Genomic DNA, 16,865 nt, shown 5'->3' with positions numbered 1-16,865 from the left:
TTGGTCTCAGCCAAGTTGTAGGGTTACTGCTTCAAATACACACATTCCTATCTATATAATGCTGTGTGTATCCCTTGTGTCCAAAAGCATAGCCCAGGATAATCCACTTGGCTAATCAAGAGTTTGACTCACATATTTTTGATAACAAAATATTGGAAAAAGTCTAAATTATTTATAAACTAGGATTATGTGATTCAAAGCTAATTCAATATACATGTCTATATAACAAATATTTATTGAGCAACTATTGTGCAGCAGGATGAAGATAAAATGGTATAAGAAGAGATTCCTATTTTTTATGGATCTTGTGGTTTAATTATTAGAAAGTTGTTTTATTGCCAATAAATATAAGGGAGAAAAAAATTCAAAATTATCAAAGTTTTTAACAGGGACTAACTCACCAATGACTTCAACCTTTAATGAGGCCAAAACTCAGTATTTGGATTCCTTTGATGCTAGTATCAAGGATGTTGATTTTTTTTTTTTTTTTTTTGCCCTCCTGGTAAAGGGAAACTGAATATGCTGAAAGCTCCTTGGCATGAAAAGCCAAGATAAAGATGGTAATGCAATCATGGTGCACTCAAGTCATCACCAACAGGGCAGCAAAGGTTAGAGGCATCCAATTATGGGGAGCCCCTGACTCATGCTTCCTCCTGGTTCCCCATCTCAGAGGCAGCTGAGAGGCTGGTCTTGGAAGTATATCTGTAAAGATGGTTGATGTCTAATTAACAAGGGACCCAATAACATCTTTCTGAAAGTCCCAATTTGATCATATTCTCTTCCAACCAGTTGTATCACTTCAGAGGCTTCTCACTGTTATTGGGCAGAAGACTGAAATCCTTAAGCAGCCCTATAAATTCCTCCACAATCTGGATGCTACCTGCTTGTCTCCTGCATCTTCTCCTCATTTTCTGGAGAATTCAATTGCACACACCATATACCTTCTTACATTGGCCATTTGAACATGCATGTCATTTACCTGAAATAATCTCTGGCTTCTATCCTTTCCTTTGTTTCATCTAGTTAATGCACTCATCTTCCAGACAGAAGCTCAGGGATCATTGCCTTAGATAAGCCTTCGTTTACCTTCCTGGACTGAGTCAATTCCTGTTATTATTTACTTTAATGGCACCATGTATAACTTCTCCATAGCACTTTAACTTAATTATAATGTTGTATTTTTGATTACTATCTGCCTGAGGGTAGGAATAATGTGTTTTCTATTCCCTATCATTATTTCCTTTCTTTCATTGATTCCTTTGGGTCCTAGAGCTGTGCCTGGCATTGAGTAGATTCTTAATAGCAGGCTGTTGAATAAATGCACGAATAAGAATGGTAGTGTATTGCTCACATCTGGAACAGCATAGCCTAGCACGTTAGGCGGCCTAAAATTTCATTTGGGGAGGAAAACTAAATAGGACTTCAGGATAAGTGTCTAGTCGACTACACAAAAGAAACAGAACCTGAAAACAGATAGTGAGGATGAAGATCACTCCTTCTTGAATAGGTAGAGAGCCTCTTCTCCAAACATAAAAGCTAGAGTGACATTTCCTGGGTTCCATTCTGGGTGATGCGAGGGAATGTTTGCAGTGCATGGTTGCTTCTCTTAAACATATTCCAGTAATGTCCTAAAGTTAAGAAAGCTACAAGTAGGTTGAGTGAGGCAGGCTATATTTTTTGAAAATTAGTAAGAGAAGGGTAAGATCAGTGATAAAAGATCTCTTACACTTTGAGGAGACCCATTTTGCTAGTGACATTGGAGTCATGGTCACATGGGTCCCTTCCAGGGTGCTATGGCACAGGATAGCTGGGCTGAGAGGCTGACTGGAAAAGCTTGGATTTCACAAGAAGATTAAAGAGAAAGACCTTTGTGGATCTCAGGTGGGAAGACAAGAGTTCCCACTCATGCATAATAATCATAGTGATATTAAATACCACTTACTAAGCATCTATTATGTGTTAGGTACTTTAAAACTTTACTTTTAATGTTTAAAACAGTTCTGAAAGTTCAATTTTATAGTCTCTATGTTATAAATAAGAAAACAGAGGCTTGGACCGGTTAAGTGACTTGTCCAGCTGCTACATGATAGAACTAAGACTCAAAAGTGACTTGTGGTTGTGGCCATGCTTCTTCACTCACAGAACTGGCCCTGAGGTCTGCCCATAAAGACAAATGAACTTTTGCATAGTATCCCTAAATAAAAGTAAATTACATGGACATTGCAACCTACTTTTCACCAGGTATCAAAGGCCTGGGGTACATTCCCAACACAGTGTGCTTTCTTCCTCCTCAATTCCCTTTGAAGTTAGTGGGAAGTCAGCACCTGGAGGCTGCAGAGAATCACAGTGGGGCTGAGTGTCCATCTTGATTTTACAGTATCCATATTTTTAATAAAATAATCCAGAATTAATCTCTATCTACTAATCTACATATCTATCTTTTCCCAATTTAATATGGTAGAACAAAATAATTTTCTAATTCAATGATAAAAATTAAACTTTCTATATGTAAAGTAAGTCGAAAATAGCTGCTTTAATTATTTAAGTAATATCCAAAGAGGCAAACATCAAAAGAAGCTCAAGTTGCAACACAAAGAAAGAAAAAAATCTTTAGAATCAGCAACTTTTCAAAGGCAAACAAAATGATCTCAGACACATGAACAAGCTAAGTTTAGGGCTTTCTCTTTAAAAAAAAAAATCGCAATTTCATTGATGATAAGATCATTAATAATACTACACATGTCCACAGCATATTCTTATCAACCCAGCATTCTGGTCATATTTACATACAGGCTATTTATTGCTATGGGGTTTCAATGAAGAAAAATAAATTAATTAAAAGCCTAGAAATTAATAGGAAGGACTGAGATACTGATGAGGTTCCTCCATTCTAAACATGACTGGCTGTACTAACAGCTCCTTTGGAATGCTTGGCCCTCTAGAATGTAGCCAGAAAGCCAGGTGAGCTTTTTCCTCACTAAATGCTAACTCCCTACATTCTGCATCATTTTGTCAGCATCAAGTCTCTTCTCTGACTTCCCTCCTTTAAAATATGAGCATCTCTATGGCCCTAGAAGCCCATTCTTAATTCATATCTTTTCTACCTAACATGTAATTATTTTTTTTTCTCTCCTCAACTAAATCTCTCTGAAGCATCAGGCACTGTACTGGGCACCAAGGAATAAGAACACAAAGAGAACAGCTGTCAAAGATCTCATAGAACCCAAACAACTATGGCATAATCAATGAAATAATAGATGCATATCCAGAGCTTCAAGAATACAGGAAAACTGAAGGCTTCACAGAGGACATCACATTTGAGCTTGGGTCTTATGAGGGAAAAATGAACTAGAATTTGCAGTAAGCAAGAAGGCATCTCTGGCACTGGAGGCACTCTATGCCAAAACATGGAGAAATGAGAATGGCATGTTCCTGCAAGAAAATGTTGAGATGGAATAAGGCTATCTCCTAGGGGTAGCGAGAAATGTAACTGGACAGGTATATTGGGGCCTTCTACATCATCTGGGACTTGGTTTTATCTAGAGGGCCTATGTTGACAAGGATTAACTGGCCATCGCTCCATAAAGTCTTGTACAGCAGAAATTTGAGTTCTGTTCTGTATTCTCACTTACTATATAACTAAGACAAATTCCTTCCCCTCTCTGAGAACATCCACTGCAAATCTTAAATGCCTCCCCAGAATTCTTCCCCAGCAGCTCCTGCCTCCCAAATTGTGCTCTCACTGATGGGTGGGCCAGCCACTTTCCCTGGGAATGCTGAGCCCTGGGCCTGGGCCAACTAGCCACACGTCCAGAGTTCTGGCTCCTCCTCCACTTCCAGATGTAGCAGGAACACCAATCTGCCTTGGAGGCATCTGGCAAACAAAACAAACACCAAAAGGGTCAGGTGACATGTCCCAGAAATCAGGGAATTAACTGTCCATGGGCTGAATCTTGACTAATGGGAAAAAGGAGATGGAAGGGAGCCAAGCAGGTAACATTTTCCCTTTCCTGTCCTGCAGACTACTCCATTTCTTCTGCAGCCAGTCCACCCAGGTTCTTCCTCTGAGGTGACCTGGCCTATTGTGAAGGAGCACCTATGAGGACACCTCACTTCCCATTGCTTCCCAGGATTTCTTGACCTACTTTTCTTTCCTCCCCTTCTCCTTGGTCTGATCTGCACCTTCCAAGCCATAAGACCCTCAGTTCTTGCCTCAGGCTCTGTTTCCTCAAGAACACAGGCTCAGCCTGTTTTTGTTTTCAAAATAAGAGAGATGGCCAAGCACCCTCAAAGTTACTTCTGGGTCTGAGATTCTGAAGTCTTAGTTCTAATGTTCAACAGAACCTTGACGAAGTGTTTTCACAAAGCAGACAACTCGTGTTCATCATGAAGTATGCAAGTCGGGGTACCACTTTCTGCATTGGGAAATGTTTCTAAGAGGTTTCTAGAATTACCCCCACTTTACATATGGGGGAACTGCGGCTCAGAAAGTTTAACTCACTTGCCCAATGCCATGTAACTAAAAAGAAGCAAAATTCAGACTCAGACAGTCTGATTCCTGAGCTTGTGGTCTTTGTCACTACTGAACACTGTGTCTCTGAGACTCTTCTGAATTTACTCTTCAAACCTGATTAAATTGTCCATTTCTTAAAGACTAGAAAAAAAATCAAAATGGAATTATGGGAGAGAAAAGCAAAATGACATCTCCTGGGCTGCACCAAAAATACGAGGGAGAAGGGCAAGACTAGTATGCCCTATCATTTAAGGAGCCAAGGTCATATATTCAACAACCAGTTGGTTGTCCCACATTTTAGCATTATCTCCCTTAACTTTTCCTTATAAGACAAATCTGTAAGCCAGAAAACCATTCTTAATAAGAAAAACTAAAGCTCTGATTTGGGTTACGAAAATGTAGCTGCTGTAAACCCAAAGATAACATGTCAGTTCACCTCCACCTAAGATGGTTTTATGCCCCAATATAAATTCTAACATGAGCTTCAGGAGTGGTATGTGAATCTTGTTTTTGTTGTTGTTGTTGTTGTTGTTTTTCTTTCTTTTTTTTCAAATTCATGAGTCTCTTGAAGAGCTAGTCATCCTAGCCTATTAATAATTTTCATCTTAATTTCTCTCCCACTTCTCCTGCTCTCTCCAAGAATGAAAAAAATCAGACCTTAGCCATTTGTTTCCCAAAAACATGGAGCCTGTTTCATGACTATTGGGAGCAGATGTTAACATACATCCCCCAAGAGTCAGTGCAGGTTGGAAACCATAACAGGAGCAGACAACTTACCTCCAGCAAGGCTATTAGGTGCAAGGGGTCAGAGAGATACAAAACAGGTGTTCCCACTGGCCGCCCTTCCCCTGAAATGCCTGCCCCTCTATCCACAACCCCAGCCTTGCACAGGGTTCATCATCCTTCACAAATGACCCCCGATCTTCTCCAAGTAAATGACTTGAGTTTCTCTCATACTTTCTCAATGCATGTGACAGTTTAAGGGAGGTTACCAAGAAAAATTCTTCCACACACAAGACAATTCTCCCACTCACATTTCCACACAAGCATACAAACGACCTCATGGTTTTTGAGGAAGGTCAGCTCATGTTTTGGAGTCTAATAATGCCTAAAGCAAGAGCAAGGAGGGGTGTTGTGGCTGTCAGAGGCATGGGAAACCACAGCTTGTTCAGGAATCCTGAAAGGGCATGGGCTGGAGCTTTTCTCACATTGTCAAAGACAATCTCAATTTTGTATATCTTTGTAGCTTTAGGGTTTTGAATACTTTAGCTTCCCAGGAAAATATGTGAGATGAAAGCTTCACAACAAGTATTGAATGAATCAATGTATGAAATGAATGAATTCAATTGTCTCCCGATCCATGATACGTACAAATTACTTCTTCCTCGAAGCCAACCTGATGTTGATTTTTGAGGTCAGGCAGCCCCTTTATCATTTACAAACAAGTGACTTTAATCTCCTCGAATTTGTCTTCCTTATCGGCACAAAGTGCATTATAGTCTCTATCTCAAAGAACATTGTGCATATTGAAGGGGCTCTATACATAACAGCTACCTGACACACAGAGGGGCTTAGTTGTTGCTAGATTACTTTCCCTCTTTGTCTTTTCCATGTTATCTGAATTCCCTAGTCCATAATGCCTGGTTCCACCAAGACAAGGTCACTGCCTTGGGGTCCTGTGCCAATTTCTGACCAGGAAACACTATATCATAGAGTCTTCCAGATCACAGACTCTGAAAGCCAACTTTTTTTTCATTTGAATACCAGCGCTATCCTTACTAGCTGTGTAACCTTAGGTAAGTTACTTCACCTCTCTGAACACCTGCTGCTTCTCCATCTTTCAGATGGGGACGATAATAATATTTACTTTGAAAGGACTTCGTGGACACCTGTAGAGTTTAGAATCCTGTCTGAGTTGAGAACTGCTCAAAAAGTGTAATTGGTATTATGTCATCTATGTAAGTCTACTCTACGTGAAATGTGAACTTCTCAAGCCAAGAACCGAGGTTTCAATCCTTCAGGCCCGCAGCAGATACTCTGTCATCTAGCCTGACTCCCTAGGCACTTTCTGCTATTTGGGCTAAGGCTAGCTTGCTCTACCTACTCTGTACAGCCCACCATCTCATCTTTCCAAACCTCAGAGAACTTGGGAACTTTCTGAGCAGGCCCAGGAATTTGGGAAGTGCAGCATCATTGGAGCACATAGCAAGCCTCTGAGGCCCCTCTTCAGAGTCTCGGGGCCTTAGGCAAGCACACAGTGAGGCCTTCCTGCAACACACTCTCCTCCTGTTAATGAACCCTTTAGGTTGGGTCAAGTTGCATGTGGAATTCAGGACATTTTTAGCTTCATGACAATACCTGAACCTCACCTCCACCCCACTCCATTTTTCTGTGCGTGTGTGGTTTTTTTTTTAGGTGAATGGGTACATGAAGAGCATGTTAAGGTTTATTAAGTAAGAGACAGAAATGCTTGCAAACTTTTACTGCTCCTCCCAGGCCTATAAACAGTTCCTCAATCCTTCTTTGCAAGGTAATAAAACCTGGAGGGAGGTGAGCTCTGGGACCCATGGGGTAAGGGTGGGTTTGCTTCCAGCCTGAGGCTGAAACCCAGGGTGAGCCCGTGCAGCCTCCTTCCCTGCTCCATCCTCAATGGGAGGGAAGTAAAGAGGGAACTCATAGAACTGAGCTGCTGGAAACCCAAAAAGCCTGCACCCCCTCAACTTGTATGTAAAAAGCAGAGAAGTGCAGATCTCAGAGAGGCTAGAGGCACCCTGGGGACCCAAGAGGAACCTTGGGAAGTTCTGCATGCAAGTCCTGCACTGACTCTTGGGGGATGTATGTTAACATCTGCTCCCAATAGTCATGAAACAGGCTCCATGTTTTTGGGAAACAAATGGCTAAGGTCTGATTTTTTTTCATTCTTGGAGAGAGTAGGAGAAATGGGAGAGAAATTAAGATTAAAAAAGGAAAAAGGCAGTACAGAGCAGGGGAGAGACCACAAAAAATGAGCCAGAGTGCTGTGTCCTGACATGGGCTCTGACGCTTACTGATTAAGGAGCCCTGAGCAAATGCCCTGACCTCTCTCAGCCTGTTTCCTCATCTGTACATGGGAATAATGAGATACTGGGATGCATGCAAGAAGGTCATCAATGCAAAGCAACTCACACTCTGCCAAAAAGGACCCAGGAGAACGGCATGGCAAATCATTACATAAAGAGTGGGTTGAACACACAAGTCCTGAAGGATTATTGACATGAAGCTGTGTGGAGTTAATGATAGCAACCAGAGAGGTGACCCACCGTATGTATGTCTTGGTGATAGGCTTGCCATCTTCTCAGAGAGCCCAGAAGAAGGCATAACCAGGCAAAGCCCTCAAGGATGTTGGCAGACATCAGGGGTACTAAGAAGATGGGCTAGAAGCTCTCCAGGGATTGGCACCTGAGGAGTCCACCTGTCATTGCACCACCAGTTTCCTCTTCTGGCTTGTGCCCAGAATCAAGATTTTGCCCAGTGATCATCCCAAGCCCAGAGCCAGCAGTGCCTGGACCTGGGCTAGGATGGACTTTTGACCTGTAACCCTGTGGCATGCAAGACAGCATATGATGATGCACTGTAGCAAGGAGGGATATAGAGGTCCACGTCTGGGCTCAAAAACACATTGGCACAAATAGAAAATGAGAACTGCGTTTTAAGAGTTGGACTTAAAGGCCGGGTGCAGTGGCTCATGCCTGTAATCCCAGTATTTTAAGAGGCTGAGCCAGCAGATCACAAGGTCAGGAGATCGAGACCATCCTGGCTTACATGGTGAAACCCCGTCTCTACTAAAAAATAAAAAACTAGCCGGGCGTGGTGTCAGGCACCTGTAGTCCCAGCTACTCGGAAGGCTGAAACAGGAGAATTGCTTGAACCCAGGAGGCAGAGGTTGCAGTGAGCCATGACTGGGCCACTGCACTCCAGCCTGGGTGACAGAGCGAGATTCTGTCTCAAAAAAAAAGAGTGACATTCATAGTAAAGGGTCAAGGCTTCTAGTCATCAGTTATTTATTTTATGACCCTTGACTGAGTTAGGTTTTTCACCTTCAATCAGTTAGATTTCCGTTTGTGAGGCATGTTAACAAAACCACATTTCATTTCAAACATTCAAGGGATTCTCTAATAGATCATTGGCGTCTTCCTTTTGGAAAAGTTACAAGAATGTGCACTCCGCCCAGCTGAAAGATGATGCTAAAACCAGAACTAAAAAATGATGTAAAAACTCTGCTAGGGAGCACTGAAATGAATTAAAATACAGGTAAGATTAAATCGTTATTTTAATCTTTGTAGTAAAATCATGTGCCAGAGTCAATATTTTGGAGAAAGTCAGTATTTGAAGTAAATAATAACAAAACAACAACAGCAATACTAATTATATACCAGTATTTTGTATCTAAAATTACAGAACCTATTAAAATACTGCAACATGGAAGAGGAAAATGGTAGAGAAGAAAGTAAAAGTATGATAAAATTCTTAAGCAGGAAGAGCTGAGTTTAATGCTGGATACATAAATTGTAAAATAATAATAATAATAATAATAAAGAATATAAAGGTATTAAAAACACCCCATAAAAACAAGAAAACCAAGCAAAAGGTAAGAACATGTTAAAATAAATTTTTAATCAAGGTGACAGAAGAGTGAACATAAGAGTTATAATTTTAGATATATCTGTAAAATATCTGAAAACAAAGATTCTTAAATTTAATCAGAATAAAAACTTAAACAGTCCTCAAAAATTTTTAAACTGAATTATCAGTTAAAATTAAAAAGTAAATAATAGTAACACTACTTCTATCAGACAAAAGATTGACTTGGATAGAAAAGCCCAGTTTCAAATAATAAAAGCTCAATCCACAAAGAAAAAATGAGAAGAAGATGTAAGGAATAATAATAATAAAAAGTTAAGTGTTCATCTCTCAGTTTTTAAATTATAGAAGAGTTTAATTTCTTCATTTGGTTTATCTGCATTTGCTACATTTTCTTCAGTATACACAGCAGAAAATGAGTTATAACTTTCCCTTTATTACCCTCCCCATTTCCAAATAAGCAAATGCAACTCACGTGTCATCTTGTCCTGGAAAAGCCCCTGACATTACCACCCCACTCCTAAATGAGCCCTATGAGGTACCCTTCTCAGGGATGTGCTAATCCAGCCCCCGTAAACTAGACAGCAGGGTATGCACACCTCTTCCCAGCTCCATGTGCAGCCACGTCAGTTCAGTAGCCTGAAATCTGCCAAGGTGGAAGCATTTACACCATGGGAATCAGCAGATGCTACAAATCAAGATCTCTCCCACCTACAGCCAGTTAAAAATTTATTAGCACACCATTGTTTATGTTTCTAGAAATCTGTGCATGTCCTTCCATAATTTTTATCATCTTGCACTACAATGTCTAACTTGCTTCTTTCCACCACAAATTCATGAACACCTAAGAAGCAGAACATTTCCTATGTTATCTCTTACCCACACCATGGCACCTAGCGCATAGCTGGTGCAAGGAAAGAGAGAAAAAAGAAGGGAGGGAGAAGCCAAAAAAGGGAGGAAGAGAGAGATAAGGTAACTGCTTTTTTCCTTCAAATGTAATAAAATTGGCTAATTATTTGTAAGTATCAACCACAGCCCATTCTTTGGAGCATGAAATCTTCCAACTATCACCAAGAGAAAGATCTAGGTTTGCTTGCTCCTGATTTCTAAGAAGAAAGGGGCTTTGCAAAGCAGCCCCTTACCTCTGGAACTTCCAGCCAGACGGGAAGGTAGAATGGGGTTATTATTGAAAAGACATTCCTGAATACAAATTAGCATAGCAAATCCCAGTTTTGCTTAGGACATTTCCTGGGGATTAACAATTTCAAATCTGTTTCCTCATTCAGCACATGGGAAACATGAGAACTCTCCCCCCACTATACCTTCTGTCATTTCATTGAGGACCAAGTATTCAGAAAGGGCACCATAACCATAAAGCACTTGAAAAGTGTACCTATTTGATTCCTCCTCACTTTCAAAATGTATTGGAATCTCTTTCCAGAAAAAAAAAAAAAAAAAACAATCATTTTGCTATTATACCCTACTAGGTATTTTGTTGGTAGTAGCTTGTTCATGCTTATTAAGATTGGGTATTATAATATCATCATTAATATAAACTCTTCTTCTCCATGAATATGTAGATCCATAACAGAAGAAGCATCAGAGGCCAAGAAACCTCATGAAATTAAACAAAGCAAACCGTAAAACAGTGGCAAGCTCAACCGGCTTAGCCAGTTTTTCTGATACATACTAGATATAACCACTGAGCTGTTATTTCCATTGTCCTATTCAAGTTCCTTCAGGTTATGTGTGCCAGTGTGTGTGTATGGCAGCGCTGCATAGAGGAGAGAAGGAAATGGAAACCACTAATTATTGAGTAGCTACTGGACTCAATAATTATTTGTTGAGCTACTGGTTCAACAAATATTGACTGAGCGATGTGCCAGCACTGGTTCAGCCCCTGGGGATACAGACGAATGTGACAAACTTTTAGAGTATGCAATCCATTGGAGAAATGGGACAGAGCCATAATAAGAAACACGTAAGCAACATAATTACAGATTTTAATAAGTTATAGTAAGAAGTGAAACAGTGTTGCGATGCATTGTAAAGAGAGAGGGGTGTAGTATTTAGGAGGAACAGGAGAGAGTTCTCTGAAGAGGTGACATATAAGCAAATACATCAATTAAAGGGTAACAAGAAGGTGGTTAAGCAAAGGTCCAGGAGAGAAGCATTCCCAGCAAAGGAAACAGCAAAGGCAAAGACCTTAAGGTATAAAAGAACTGTGCACATGCAAAGAACATAAACGAGGTCAGTATGGCTAGAGAGGCTGAGCAAGATGTAGTGTGGGAAATAAAGTTAGACAGGCATTCAGGTACTAAACATATAGGACATTATAAAGAGTTTGGATTTAAATGTAAGTGCATTTGAAGCATTTGAAGGAGCAAAAAGATATGGGCTGGATTCAATAAAAGTTTTCTTCTGTATATTATATGAAGAGTGGAGTAGAGGGGGCTTAAATAAGAGCTGGGAGACCGATTAAACTGCTGCATGGACTTCCTTTCATCATATTCTGGGATTCAGCAACAAAAAAAGAATTTAGTGCATGTTCGCTGAATCCACTGTAAAGTTTTCAAATTTGAATCCATTTGTCCAAAGGAAGCATTCAGTATCTTCACACCTTTCTCATATGTCTGGCTGTGAAATCTTGGGCAAATTACATCACCTCTCAGAACCAGTGTCTTCATTTGTAAAAGTAGTTTAGCTGAATTTTCCAGAGTATCCAGTAAATGTTATACTCCTTAATTTCTTGGAAAGGAAAATGACTCAGATCTGCTGGAAATAGACCAGGTAACTACAGGCAGTTCCCTGGGCCAGGACACAGCCAAGCTTGGGTGGAGCCTCAAAAGGACCAGGGTGGAGACCCAGATAGGCCTAGATACCTGGTTATGCATGCAAAGTCCCACATCCTAGACACAAACCTTCAGCTCAGGAATGTGGCTTAGGTGGGGCTTGCTAGTAATGGAAACAGCAGGAGAAAATCAGGAGGCACTAAAAGAAAAAAAACCAATTAATATTTAAATAATTGTAGGGCGGAGAGACATTGCTAAATTAGCAAGCAAAGCCAGAAAGCATGAAGGCAAAGACTGATAGAATTTATTTCATGAAACATCCAAGGCTATCTTACAAATCAAAAATAAAATCATGAATAACCCAATTAAAAATGGGCAAAAGACATGAACAGGCATTTTCTAAAAGACTGAGTGTTTCTGTTATTCTGGAGAACCCAGACTAATGCATGAACAACAAAACAGCGTGTTAGAACCAAGGATCATGATTAATCAATTCTGTGCACCTGAGATCTGAACAAGAAGAAAAAATAAGAAAGAGAAAAAGATAAATCCTTGCCAAATTGTTAAACAGTGTTAGTAATCAGGAAAATACAATTCAAGACAACTATGATCCACAATTTTACATACCCTCAACTGGCAAAAATTGAAAGTTTACAATACTAACTTATGAAGAGGATTTGGGTCTACAGAATTTCTTACACACTGCTGGCGGAGCATGGCATGGTATTACCACTTTGGAAGACAATCGAGTAATATCTTCTAATATTAAACATTTTTATTGTCTATGAGCTAGCAACTCTACTCCTGGATACAATAATACACATATATCAAGACACATAGCCAGGAGTATTTAGAGCTACAATGTTTGCAATAGCAAAAATCCTAGACACCACTCAAATATCCATTAATAGATATCCACAAATGACAGATGCATGATATATAACATGTAAAAATGGTATATTTAGCCAGGTGCAGTGGCATCATACCTGTTTTCCCAGCACTTTGGGAGACCAAGGCAGGCAGATCATTTGAGGTCAAGAGTTAGAGACCAGACTGGCCAACATGGTGAAACCTCATCTCTACTAAAACTACAAAAAAAAAATTAGCTGGGTGTAGTGGTGCACACCTGTAATCCCAGATACTAGGGAGGCCGAGACAGGAGAATCGTATGAACCCAGGAGACGGAGGTTGCAGTGAACTGAGATTGCACCAATGCACTCCAGCCTGGGTGACAAAGTGAGACTCCATCTCCAAAACAAACAAAAAAATGCTATATTTATATATTACATATCACACATCTGTCAAAACAAATGAAGCACAATGATGTTACAAGTAACCATGTGATAAATTTTAGCAAAATTACATTAAATGAAAAGAGTACCAAAGATTGCACACAAGTTCTTTAGGTTACTGGAAAAGTTATATTTTTGTATCAGAAGTAGTTATACAGGTTTTATGTAAGTAAAAATTCATTGAACTGCACACATACTGTTTTGTATATGTTATTTGTATGTACATTATAAATCAATTCTAGTTGCTTTTTAAAGAATTGCATACCCTTTTTTTTTGGTGGGCAGGTGATGGAGTCTCACTCTGTGGCCAGGCTGGTGTGTAGTGGCACGATCTCGGCACACTGCAACCTCCACCTCCCAGGTTCACGCAGTTCTCCTGCCTCAGCCTCCTGAGTAGCTGGGACTAGAGATGTGCGCCACCACACCCAGCTAATTGTCGTATTTTTAGTAGAGACAGGGTTTTACCATGTTCGCCCTGGTGGTCTTGATTTCTTGACTTGATCCACCTGCCTCGGCCTCCCAAAGTGCTGGGATTACAGGCGTGAGCCACTGCACCCAGCCCCCTTTTTTATGAATTTATGAACCACAATTTTTTAAACCTATCTTGTAATACTAAACTCCACTTTTATTTAATAAAACTAAATAAAAATGGATTCAGGATGATGATGACCTCAGAAGAGAGAAGGTGAGAATGGATTGAAAGAGGAGGACCAACCATGTTTATATGTAGCTTCTTGTGAAGAGACTAGCTGAATTGGGGAAGGAACTTCACAGATGTCTATTTAATAATGTAATAACATTATTAAAATTGCTAATTTAAACAAAATTACAAATACAGGCAAAACAACTAAATAAAAGGAGGCTGGGGTAGTTGATTAGGAGGCTGTGATAGTTAATTTCATGTATCAATTTGACCAGGCCATGGGATGCCGAGATATTTTGTTAAATATTACTTCTGGGTATGTCTGTGATGGTGTTTCTGGATGAGATTAACATTTGAATTAGTAGGCTGTAAAGAAGATCACCACCCTCAATGTTAGATGGACCTCATCTAATTCGTTGAAGGCCTGAATACAGTTTGAGTAAGAAAGTATTTTCCCTGTGCCTGCCTGATCTCAAGCAAAGACATTAGTGTTCTACCTTCAGACCCAGACTGAACCACATCATCAGCTCTCCTGGGTCATCAGCTTACCAGCTGCAGGTCCTAGGACTTCTCAGCTCCCATAATCTTTTAAGCCAATTTCTTATTTTAGATAGATAGATAGATAGATAGATCAATAGATAGAAAAATGGAAATATATGTATCTTAATACATATAGCGATAGATGGATATATAGGCTATATAATATATATAGGCTATAAAAAATATATATATTTACACCTATATAAATAGGCATAAATAGACATGAAGATAGATGCAAAGATACACACAGATATGTGTATTTGTGTATATATATGTGTGTATATGTGTGTATGTATATATACATAAACACAATCACAAACATACCCTATTGTTTCTATTTATCTGGAGATCCCAGACTAATACAAAGACCATGTATGAACAACAAAACTATGTGTTAGAACCAGGGATTATAATTAATCAATTCTGTGTTCTGAAAAAATAAAAAGAAAGAAAAAAAATATGTTTTACTATGGGAAACAAAAACAGAATAAAAATTCTAAATCAAGTGATAAACTTAGAAGAAACATTTTGGTATCTATACATGTCACAGAAAAAAAGTTAATAATTTGAACATATAATGAGGAATTCCAAACTGAAAAGGAAAAAGCAAACACTTCAATTGATAAAATGTGTAAATGTGTAAAACACTTGATCAGAAATTTTTTTTAGTAAAATGTAAAAGGCAAAGACAAAATGTTAAAGTTTACTTAGAAACAAAAAATAACTTTTTTACATATAACTGAATATTAGGAGCCAGATTTTTCATTATTATAGAAGTTTACAAATATAAAAATGATAATATTAGTGTTTGTACACCTAAAAGGCCTCTATACCCACAGTATTCAGATCTTGGCTTCTAAATACTATTCTTCTTTAAAAGTATTGAGGACTTGTTGGAAAATAGGCAGATTTCAGGGATGAAGCAGAAAAAAATAGAAGGTAACTCTGAAACATCATGTTGCATCAGGAAAGAAGAAAGTGTTCAAAGAATGATAGGTACATATCACAAAGATATGGACGCCAGCTTGAACAGACTCCCACTAACAACATCTGGGACAATTTGAGCATCAAAAGTGGATGATAATTCAGTCAATAAAATAAGAATCTATGAGTCTGTGATAATGTAAATAATCAATTTGAATGAAGAAGAAAGTCTTCCTTACAGAATATTGCCAACTTATAAATGTAGGAAGAACAATAAAGTTAGAAAATTATTTATAAATGCTAGATCTAGGGGTTGAATGTTTGATGAGAAACAGTGTATTGTATAGTCTCAAATAATTTACCTACAAAGGGAGCACCAGTGGAAAACCAGTAACCTTATAATGGAGAATCAGACAGGTATCTACTGAACCAAGAGACCAAAATTAATACCTCTAAAACTGGACAAATAAATATCATCACAACATTACTCGTTTAGTTTTTCTGCCAGAAAAATGCATAATCTGAATCTAACTATGAAGAAACATCAGACAAACTCAATTTTAGGGACATTCTACAAAATGTCTGACTTGTACCCTTCATAAACATCAAGGTCAAGAAAGGCAAATAAACTGTTTCAGAATAAAAAAGACCAAAGAGACATGAAAACTAATGCAGTGTGTGATTCAAGATTAAATCCTGGATGGGAAAAACAAATCATTAAAATAATATTAGATGATTGATGAAATATGAGTGTGGACTACAGGTTAGATAACAGTATTGTATTAATGTTAATGGTTGGGTAAGAGGACGTCCTGTGCATTCTCAAGTATTTAGTAAAGGGGCACAGTGTTTCTAAATTTTCTTTCATACAATTCAGGAAAAAATTATATAAATAAGATAGAGTTAGAAATATCAGTGTATGTGTGTAGAAAGAGACAGGCATGTGTAATAATTACACACACATACATATACAACAAGTGAAGACAAATGTGAAAAGGAAGCATGGATGAATCTGTACAAAAGATATTCAAGTGTTTCTTATACTCTTATTGCAAAATAAACAGTTGCTTTACAATATATACATACACATACATGTAAACAACTATACTCTAAGTAGGTGGGAATTCAAGGAAGTAGGTACTATAATATACTGCCAGTGGGGAACATGTAAGTGGGTATTGCTTTTCTAAATGTGGAAAGTTGGCAATATAAATCAAAACCAACAACTTTGGCATGGCAAAATAGAATTATGAAGATGGATGTGCATAAATCCAGAGCTACAGTTCTCTTAATACTGGAAATCTAGGAAGTCTAGGGTTAACACAAATGACCAATAAGAGGAAACCAATTGAACAAATTGTGGAACATCCATTTAGTGGAATAAGGATATAGTCCTTAAAAGTTTTAGTGCAAAAACCTATTTTATTACATGGAATTTTTATACACTATATTAAGTGAAAAAAAGCTAGCAGTGAAAAAGAAGGATGTGTAATTTGAACCAATTGTGCAAAAAAAAAAAAATACATATTAAGCTGGAAGAC

At 38.6% G+C, this 16,865-nt stretch overlaps 1 protein-coding gene across 1 annotated transcript in view; it reads left to right on the top strand.

Moving 5' to 3' along the window:
* The first annotated feature begins 11,583 nt into the window (after positions 1-11,583).
* TOP1 (DNA topoisomerase I) overlaps positions 11,584-16,865 on the top strand; it is a 713,073-nt gene continuing 707,791 nt past the window's right edge. Inside the window, exon 1 of the mRNA XM_050806644.1 lies at positions 11,584-11,587. The gene's annotated coding sequence lies outside the window, so the exon portion shown is untranslated. The remainder of the gene's footprint in view (positions 11,588-16,865) is intronic.

The sequence above is a fragment of the Macaca thibetana genome, chromosome 10, assembly GCF_024542745.1.
Source record: "Macaca thibetana thibetana isolate TM-01 chromosome 10, ASM2454274v1, whole genome shotgun sequence".
NCBI classification, from domain to species: domain Eukaryota; kingdom Metazoa; phylum Chordata; class Mammalia; order Primates; family Cercopithecidae; genus Macaca; species Macaca thibetana.
This window is presented reverse-complemented; position numbering and strand designations above follow the sequence as displayed.